At 46.9% G+C, this 10,361-nt stretch overlaps 2 protein-coding genes across 2 annotated transcripts in view; both read left to right on the top strand.

Annotated features, from left to right (window-relative positions):
• The window catches only part of LOC126017555 (sentrin-specific protease 2-like), a 407,516-nt gene that overhangs the window by 75,528 nt on the left and 321,627 nt on the right, over nt 1-10,361 (top strand). The window lies entirely within an intron of this gene.
• RALY (RALY heterogeneous nuclear ribonucleoprotein) overlaps nt 586-10,361 on the top strand; it is a 90,090-nt gene continuing 80,314 nt past the window's right edge. Inside the window, exon 1 of the mRNA XM_049779468.1 lies at nt 586-754. The gene's annotated coding sequence lies outside the window, so the exon portion shown is untranslated. The remainder of the gene's footprint in view (nt 755-10,361) is intronic.

Genomic DNA, 10,361 nt, shown 5'->3' with positions numbered 1-10,361 from the left:
GAAGGGAGACCATTCTGCGTGCGTCTTTCTCTCTCTCCCTCTGACTTGGTTCACTCAGCAGGATAGATCCCGCGTACATCCATGAATAAGGAAAATGTCATGGCAAGTCCCCACGCCAGCGCGCTCTCTAGTCCTTCCTCCTTAGCCACTCCGACTAAGACGGAGAGAGGCTGCGCGGTCCTCGCCCCGCCCCGCAGGCGACTCAAAGCCACGCCCACCAAGCTACGCCCCTTGCTAAGCCACGCTCCACCCACAATACAGACCACGCCCCTCGCGTTCCCCTCCTCCCGCCGCCGAAGCTTTGGACCGTTCCAAAGCCTGACTCGAGGGGGGGACTCTGCGCCCGAGAAACGAGAAAGCCGCGCAGTATCCGAGCAGAGTCGCCCATTCTTCACACTCCGCTAGTCTAGTCCTTGCAGGGAAACCCAGGCAGAGGAAATCCAAGTGCCCGAGCAGAGGCTGGGGTGGAGTTGAGAGACGCCTCCTCCGCGGCGTCCCCCGCATATCACGGTTCAGTGGTACGGTCGGAGGGCAGACCTCGCCGCGGCGGGGCGGCACAACGGCTCTGGCAGTGCGGCGGGCGCGGCGCGGGAGTGCAGCGCGACTTGGGAGCGAGGGGGCGGAAGCGGCGGCGGCGGCGGGAGAGCTCCGCTCCTGGGCGCCGCGAGCGGCCGGGTCTTCTTTCTTCCCTTCTCCAGAGCCCTCCCGCCTTCGAGTCGAGTGCGCGCGGCTGCTCGCCGACCTCTCGGAGTGGGTGAGTCCCGGGGCGCCTCTCTCTCTCTCTCTCTCTCTCTCCGGGGCTGGGCCGTCGCCCACGTTGCCTCGCCGGCGGCTATTTATAGGGACTATTTTTTCGGTGGGGGTGTTTTTCTTTTCTCCCTCCGCGGCCACGTGGGCTCGACCGGGAGCCCGAGGAACTCCGCGCCCCTCCCCCTCCCTCTCTCCCTCCCCCTCCGCCCCTCCCCCGCCGCCGACGCCGTCGCCGTCGCCGTCGTTCCGGGTCGCGCTTCCGGGTGTCGCTCTCGGCGGACTCGGGCCCGCGCTCGCTCCGCCGGAAAGTTCGAGGCTTTTGTGCTCGCGCCCCGCCACGCCCCGCCCCGCGAGCCGAGCTTCCGGGATTGGCCCCACGCTCGCCCGAGCGGGCAGGAAGTCGCCACTCGCGCCCGGCCTCGACCTGAGCGAGCAGCCTCGGGAGCCGAGACCCAGGTCCGCGCGCCTCCCCCGGCCTCGCAGCTCTCCATCCCCGCCTCTTCTCCCCCCGCACCCCGGCTTCTCTTGCTCGCTCGCAGCCCTCTCGGGACGCAAGGTGGAGTCCGGCGCCTGCCATGGTGTCGCTGGACTCGGGGAGTTGCAGACAGACCAACAGGTTCTTCGGAAGTCCCTACTGTGAGGGGACTTGGCCCAAGCAACTTGGGGGGCCTGGTTTCTTGGGGTCCTTTTGGGGGGGCGGTTTGCATTTACAGTCTCGACGGGTCAAGGATGGATTTCCTCGCCCAGATCAAGCGAGATTCCTTTAGAATCACAAATACACGCGCCATGCTTGCTACTTGTTTATCTTCTTTTTTTTTGTTTTGGACCCCAGGGGATTCCCTGTGGGGTTCGAACCACCGTCCTTCTGCACGCCAGGCAGACGCCCTGCCTACCTGCATGCCGTCTCTCCGGCCCTCCTCGTCCGTCTCGATGCCAAGCTTTGTCGTGTCTTCCCTGCAGAGAGGCTTTTTGACTTCATCCCGAGCGTCACTCCCTTCCTTGGGGACCACTTGGCCGCTTCTCTCGGGGCTTTCGGGCCCGTCGGTGTCAACTGTCTTGGAGTGGAAATTCCATTCTCTGCAACCGAGGAGGGAGGTTGCTCGCTCTCCCTTTGCCAGTGATGCAGTTTGAGTTGGGAGTCCACTTGACTGTTGCAGGGAAACTCGAGTCTTCCAGCACCATTGAAGTTCCCTGAGTTTATTTTTTTCTTTCTTTGGACTAGAGGAAGATTTTGTTATTCTTTTTTTTTTTTTTTTTTTTGGTTTTTGGGTCACACCCTGCGTTGCTCAGGGGTTACTCCTGGCTGTCTGCTCAGAAATAGCTCCTGGCAGGCACGGGGGACCCTATGGGACACCGGATTCGAACCAACCACCTTAGGTTCTGGATCAGCTGCTTGCAAGGCAAACGCCGCTGTGCTATCTCTCCGGGTCCAGATTTTGTTATTCTGAACAGGTTCTTCCTATTTATTTGTGACATCACTCTCCCCAGACCGGGAATATTCTCTTCCAAGTGCCAGTTTACAGATTACGGTCGGTCGCTTGCGGGGAGAGTGAGCAGGAAGTGGCTCTCTTAGCTGTTTCAGCAACCTGCTTTGTAAATACGGTTTTCCTATTTTCTGATTTTTTCCCCCCTTATTTTTAGCTAAGTTCTAGAGTGATACAGATGAACTAAAATTAGCTTTGACAAAATTTCCTGCTTTTGCAATGTGTTTGATCCCCAGTGTAGCGAGTTCCTGGGCTACGTCGGTGGGTTACCTGATGTTGCATCAGTTCTTTGATTCCAGAGGTGTCTACTGTGCGCTTTGCTTCTGGTGATCTTGGATTTTGGAGCTCAGCTATGCAGGAGTTTAGAAATGTTTGTTAAGCCATTTCCAGTTAACTCTTTACTTATTTACTTATTTGCTGTGGAGCATACCTATTGATGTTGGGCTCACACCTGGCTCTGTGCTCAGGGCTATGACTTCAGCCCCTCAGGCAAGGAATTTTGAGGATGTCCTATTGGGTATGTTGCTTTTGGCTATACTCAGGGTCAGTGCAGTGGTGGGGACTGGTTCTACTGATTGATTTCTAAGTATATACCTGTATGTGTCGGTTCCTTGACCAGCCCAAGTTATCACTCTTAATTTGGTTTATAGTACTCTTCTGCAACGTAGTCTGATGCCATCTCTAATTCAGGGTTAGTGGGATTCATGGAGTTTGGTTTTATTTCCTTTTACTATCGATAATTGAGAGTTGAGAGTCAACAGGATTATGACATTTGCTTGCTTAGGTTTGCCCAATTTACATCTGTCATGGACAGAGCACTTGATGATTTGATGTGGTATCGTGAATTGTGCCTTATTTTTAAAATGTTTTTGGGCCATACCCAACAATGCTCAGGGCTTATTGGCTCTGAGCTTGAATCACTCCTGGTAGTGCTCAGGGATTGAACCAGATTGTAGGGCAAAATACCCTCTATATTTATTTTTGGGGAGGATTTGGACTACACACTGCTGTTTATGGGGACTACTAGCTCAGTGCTGGGGATCAAACTCAAATTCCTGTAAGCAAAAAAAAAAAAAAAGTTTCTGGATGAACTCACCAGCCTCTTGAGCTATCTTCCTGCCCCCGAAGGAATTTTATTTTAGAAATAGAGATAGCACTAGACATAATGGAAAAAAATTTATGTACCTGATCTTGGATGTGGGTGGCTCCCGGAATAGAGTGTGCTAAAGTGTACTATTTTAACCTCTTCAGTGAAATAACATATATTTTCACTGTTGTGCAACTACTTTGTCTACCCTAAAAAAAATCTACTAGAGGAATTGGAGTAGGGTCCTTTCTTACCTGGCACATGATGTGACTGACCTGGGTTCAATCTCCAGCATCTCTCATGGTCTCCAGAGCTTGGTCAGGAGTAATTTCTGAGCACAGAGTCAGGAGTTAAACCCTAAACATGGCCAGGTGTGGCTCCCCAAAACCAAAACAAGCAAATATAATACCTAGAAATTTTTGATCTTTTCTCACCTGAAATTTTGTATCCATTAAACACTAATTCTTGTTTCTTCACTTGGAAGAAACTATCCCCATCCCCTAAGTCCCTTTACACCCTTCCATTCTTTTTTTTTTGTTTTTTTTTACACCCTTCCATTCTTTTTTTTTGGTTTTTGGGTCACACCGGGCAGCAGTGCTCAGGGGTTCCTCCTGGCTCTATGCTCAGAAATCGCTCCTGGCAGGCTCAGGGGACCATATTGGATGCCGGGATTCAAACCAATGACCTGCATGCAAGGCAAATGCCTTACCTCCATGCTATCTCTCTGGCTCCCAAGGCAGGCACATTTGTTTATGTAATGACCTTTCAAATTGTGGAAGGTGGAGGGTAAGGAAACAAAAAGGACATATAAATTTCTACTTTAGGTGGGTGGGGAGAGGAGATGTCTGGCCATTTCATTTTTTGAGGTTGGGACATAGGGCATAGGGACATAGGACTGTAATGCAGGATGTTCTTAATTTTTTGTCTTGATTTTGGGTCACAACCAGCAGCGCTCAGGGGTTCCTCCTGGCTCTATGCTCAGAAATTGCTCCTGGCAGGCTTGGGGAACCATAAGGGATGCCGGGATTTGAACCACTGTCCTTTTGCATGCAAGGCAGACACCTTACCTCCATGCTATCTCTCTGGCCCCAGGATGTTCTTGTATTTGCATTTATTACCTCTTTCTAGTCATTGATAGTCTTCTGGGGGGCGGGGAGTGTGTGCAGATTTAAGGGAGAGAATAATGCTACAAATCTGGCATAGCAGGCTACTTATGTTATTTCAAGGATTGTTTGTTTACATTTACCTGAAGTGTCATTTGGAAGCTGCTCTTTCAAGTATTAGTGTGTAATGTCCTGTCCCCTCCTCCTCCCTCCTGCTTTGTACTGGAAAAGCAAAGTAAAACAAAGCTTGAATATCTAGAAAGGCAGCATATGTTTTAGTGAAGATTTCAGTGGCTGAGATAGAGGATGATGTGGGATCCTAAAAGGATAGTGAGGCACCTAGAGGGATTTTTATTTAGGACTAGAGTTAGAATACTCTTGTTTCAACCTTTTTAGGTGGTTCAGGAAGATAGGTCTGGCTTTTGAAAAGGTCCTGATTTACTTATCTGAATAATAAAGGAAGGTTGTCCTTAGTGTCCCTTCTAGTAGTAAAACATCTTAAGGAGGGCCCAGAGAGATAGCACAGTTTGCCTTGCAAGCAGCCGATCCTGGACCTAAGGTGGTTGGTTTGAATACTGGTGTGGCCCAAAAACAAACAAAAAAACCAAAAAAACATCTTAAGGATTTTGATCCCGAGTACTTAAGGATTTTCTTTTTTATTTCTGGCTTCCACCCTCATTCCTTGCTAGGCTGTGTGTATGGGGAGGGGTGGAAATGACAGGACTGTGTTTAAATGTGTTTCTGAAAAGCCAAGGTTTTTTGTTTGCTTTTGGCTATACTCTCTAGTATATTGATCTTTAGTAGATTGATCAGGGCTCAATCTTGGTTCTCAGGATCCTATGTGGTGCTGGAAATGGAACTGGTGTGCTGTGTGCAAGATATTAATCCCACTACCCACTGACGCTTCAGATTTAGATTCAAGAATAGAATGGAGGGGATAAGAGGACAACATTAGGACTAGGGAGATGACTCAAAAGAAAGGTGCTTGTGCCTTGGTGCAGCAGCCCTGGGTTCAATCTCCCCAGTCATTGCATGGTCCCTCAAGCACACACACTGATAGCAGTAATGTAAACTTGCTATTCTTTTTTTTTTTTTTTTTTGCTTTTTGGGCCACACCCAGCGGTGCTCAGGGGTTACTCCTGGCTGTCTGCTCAGAAATAGCTCCTGGCAGGCACGGGGGACCATATGGGACACCGGGATTTGAGCCAACCACCTTTGGTCTTGGATCTGCTGCTTGCAAGGCAAACCCACTGTGCTATCTCTCCGGGCCCAAAACAACCTTTTTACAACATTTTTTAAAAAAAACAAAAAACGAAAACAAACCTTAAAGGGGCTGGGAAGGTGGCGCTAGAGGTAAGGCGTAGGACGGACCATGGTTCGATCCCCCGGCTTCCCATATGGACCCCCCAAGCCAGTAGCTATTTCTGAGCGCATAGCCAGGAGTAAGCGTCAAACGGGTGTGGCCCAAAAACCAAATAAATAAATAAATAAAAAACCAAATAATAAAACAACAACAAAAAAAAGAATTACTGGGGTCAGAGAGATAGCATGGGTAAGGCAGACACCTTACCTCTAGTGCCACCACGCCAGCCCCAGGTTTAGAAGATTAACTTTACTAGTTGTGTTTTCATTTTAGAGGGTTCTGTCTGATCTTACATGTCTTACATGTTGCTTTTTTTTTTTTTTTTTTTGGTTTTTTGGCCACACCCGTTGCTCAGAAGTCACTCCTGACTTGGGGGACCATATGGGATGCCAGGGGATCGAACCAAGGTCCGTCCTAGGCTAGCGCTCGCAAGGCAGACACCTTACCTCTAGCGCCACCTCGCCGGCCCCTTACATGTTGCTTTTTCCTTTCATTTTATTGAAGCTACTAGTGGGTTTTTTTTCTGCTTTATTTAAACACTTTGGTTTACAAAGTTTTTACTTATTTATTTTTGTATTTTGGGTCACACCCGCAGCACTCAGGGGTTACTCCTAGCTCTACGCTCAGAAATTCGGGGCTGGAGAGATAGCGTGGAGGTAAGGCGTTTGTCTTGTGTGCAGAAGGACGGTGGTTTGAATCTCGGCAACTCATATGGTTCCCTGAGCATGCAGGAGCAATTTCTAAGCATAGAGCCAGGAGCAACCCCTGAGCGCTGCCGAGTGTGACCCAAAAAAAGCCAAAAAAGAAAGAAAAAAAAAGAAAAGAAAAGAAAACAAAGGAAATCGCTTCTGGCAGGCTCAGGGGACCATATGGGATGCTGGGATTTGAACCACCGTCCTTCTGAATGTGAGGCAAACGGCCTACCTCCATACTATCTCTCTGGCCCCTACAAAGTTGTTATAGATATTTTGTTGTCCAAAATAGTTATTTTGGACTTGTAGTCTTCCACACCAATCCCACTACCAATGTAACTTTCCCTCTTCCATTATCCTCTATCCCACTCTCCACCCATAAGCCTGTCTCCTTATCAATCACAAAATATTTTATATTGCTTGTTACAACTAAATGGCTAGTGGAATTATTGAAAAATACTTCAGTAAAAGGAAATTTGTGCAAATTGTTATATCTCACAATGGTATCATAAAGTCATTGTCTGGGGTTTACTAAGCTGTTGGTTGCTAATTGAGCCTTCTGTGTTTTTGTTATTTGAGTTTAGTTGGATTTTATGAAACTTTGTCACTTAATTTGTTGCTCCTTGGGCTGTCCGTTTTTTTTTTTTTTTTTTAAACATTTCGTTTGTTTGATTTTTGGGCCACACCTGGCATCTCTCGGGTTACTCTTGGCTCTGTGCTTAGAAATCGCTCATGGGGGGTCAGAGTGGTGGTGCAGTAGTAGTGCATTTGCCTTACGCACGGCTGACCTAGAACCGACCATGGTTCCATCCCCTGGTGTCCCATATGGTCCCCCAAGCCAGTAGTGATTTCTGAGCGCATAGGCAGGAGTAACCCCTGAACATCAATGGTGTGGCCCAAAAACAAAACACAACTAAAAAGAAATCGCTCATGACAGGCTTGGGGACCATATGGATGCCAGGAATCGAACCCGAGTCTGTCTTGGGCTGGCTGTGTGCAAGGCAAATGCCCTACTGCTGTGCTATTTTTTTGCCCCACCCCCTGGGCTGTCAGTTTTAAGGTGTGGAACTCCCAAGACTGAATGAACTGTACCCATGATCTTATGTAAGCTGGGTATGGCTGCTGGGGCACCTGCAATACAGGGTCCAGGTGGTGGTTGCCCACCTCCACTCTGAGAAGATCCCAGTGTATCTGGAGTGTCTGCAGAGAGTAGTTCTGAAGCAGTGAAGTTTGGCCATTAGCATGATACTTGAGTGTAGGATGTGGATGTGGCTGTTGGGGCTTTGGCAGGGTGAGATTTTTTTTTTTATTTTTTTTATTTTTTGGTTTTTGGGGCCACACCCGTTTGATGCTCAGGGGTTACTCCTGGCTAAGCGCTCAGAAATCGCCCCTGGCTTGGGGGGACCATATGGGACGCTGGGGGATCGAACCGTGGTCCTTCCTTGGCTAGCGCTTGCAAGGCAGACACCTTACCTCTAGCGCCACCTCACCGGCCCCTAGGGTGAGAATTTAACTGCCTTCCTCCCCACGATTCTTGAAGTTTGAGTATGGTGTATTGACTACTACTACTTTTTTTTTTTTTTTTTCTATTGGGCCACATTCAGCAGCGCTTAGGGGTTATACCTAATCACTCCTGGCAGGCTGGGGAACCATATGGGATGTCAGAGGTTGAATTCGGGTTGGCCATATGCTAGGCAAATGCCCTACTTACTGTGCTGTTACTCTTGTCCCTTGAATTCTCTTCCGAGATTGTGAATTTGTGATGAGTTTACATGGCAGCGGCTGTCAGTGTTAGTGGTTTTTTTTTGTTTTTGTTTTTTTGGGCCACACCCGGCGTTTGCTCAGGGGTTACTCCTGGCTGTTTGCTCAGAAATAGCTCCTGGCAGGCACGGGGGACCATATGGGTCACCGGGATTCGAACCAACCACCTTTGGTCCTGGATCAGCTGCTTGCAAGGCAAACACCGCTGTGCTATCTCTCCGGGCCCAGTGTTAGTGGTTTTTAACATGTTTAGTTCTATTACATTATATAATGTACATATGTACTCTAGACAACATACTTCTATACATTATATAAGTGTATACTGTACATTAAGATTGCCATCAAAAGTCTGTTTTCTATAGTTTATTTTGCTTTTTAATAATAAACTTTCTTAAGGAACTATTTGCATTTTGCATTGTATCTATTCAAACCTGGTGATGGTTGGTAGGGACCAGTGCTGGAACAGCAGGTTGTGCAGTGTTGGGATCAACCCAAAAGAGTGGCTATGCAAGGCATACATATCCTTAACTGACTGATCCACTTGCCTGGCTAATCATGTAATTCTTCATGCTTGTAAAAGCAAGTTCAGCATTGGATTGAAAGGAAGCATTTCCATAATTTATCTAGATTTGGATTTCCTCATTGTAAGGTATAATTTTGCTACAACGTAAAAGTTCAGTGTTGTTTCCTGCTTACACAAGCCTTTTTAATACTTTGGGGCTTTGTTGCAGATATCACTGAGGAATGGTACTACTGATATTATGAGAGCTTAGCCTGAGTAAGTTAAACACAGGAATAACTTTTCTTTAGACCTTAAACACTCGCTCTAAATTGATTCTCATACGAATTAAAATTAATCCTTACTAAAATTAGGTCTTAAGTAGAATTACTACATTAAATAGGTTACCTGGTTGCTGGAACATAATTATGTTTAAAGTTGAGTAGCCTTTCATTTCTAAACTGCTATGACTTATTCTGGAAATTTGGGGAACCTATTATATGTTCTCTCTTTGGAAAACTAAAACCAAGCAAAACAAGATTCCTGACCTCAAATTATTTTAACTCTTGAAACATAAATAGGTAAATAGAGAAAAAAGCCTAGCTTCTTCTGCTCTTGCTGTCCTGGCCTACCTTAATATTAAGGGTTGGAGTTTCGTATTGGAAATAGCAAACAGATAATTGGCTGTCTAACATCTGCTGTCTATAAAGTGGAATCGGAGACAACATTGTCCTTGAAGTTTGGGTGTTTTAGTATCTCTGCCTAGAATCTTGCCGTCTCTATTCTCACATTTGTTCCCTGACTTCCAAATAGAAGTTTTCTTTCTTTTTTTTTTTTTTCTTTCAAATAGATCAGTTTTATCTAACTTCATATTTAGGAATAGAGGAAATTATATTTTTTGAGTTATTTGACTTTTAATTGTATTCAACTTTGGGAATAGCTTTATTTTTTTGGCTTTTGGGCCACACCCAGAGATGCTTGCCCTACTCATGGCAGTGATCAGGAGACTGAATGGGAGCAAATTCCAGTCAGCTGCTTGCTAGGCAAGCACCTTTCCTACTGTTGTAATATAATCTGACTCCTGAAATAGCTTTATTCTTGTGGTTTCTAGAATGTGATCACATTTTTTGTTTGTTTTGTTTTGGATATACCTGGCAGTGCTGAGGGGTTACTCCTGGCACTGAGATTTCTGCATTGTCATCTCTCCTGGCAGGCACTGGGGATCATCTGGGATGCTGGGGATTGAACCTGGGTCTGCTGCATGCAAGGCAAACACCCTACCGCTGTGCTATTGCCCAGGCCCTTGAATGTTATCAGTTTGTGACTTAATTGTATTAAGTTATGGTTCTTGGAGCTGGAGAGATAGCACAGTGGTAAGGCATTTGCCTTGCATGCAGAAGGATGGTGGTTTGAATCTCGGCATCCCATATGGTCCCCCGAGCATGCCGGGGCGATTTCTGAGTGTAGAGCCAGGAGTAACCACTGAGCGCTGCCAGGTGTGACCCAAAAACCAAAAAAAAAAAAAAGTTGTGGTTCTTGCTATTTATTGTCCACCAAGATTCTTTAAACACTTGTCTTAGGGAATATAGAGGCTACCCTGATCTTGACGATTTAAAAAAAAA

The sequence above is a fragment of the Suncus etruscus genome, chromosome 9, assembly GCF_024139225.1.
Source record: "Suncus etruscus isolate mSunEtr1 chromosome 9, mSunEtr1.pri.cur, whole genome shotgun sequence".
Taxonomy (NCBI): domain Eukaryota; kingdom Metazoa; phylum Chordata; class Mammalia; order Eulipotyphla; family Soricidae; genus Suncus; species Suncus etruscus.
This window is presented reverse-complemented; position numbering and strand designations above follow the sequence as displayed.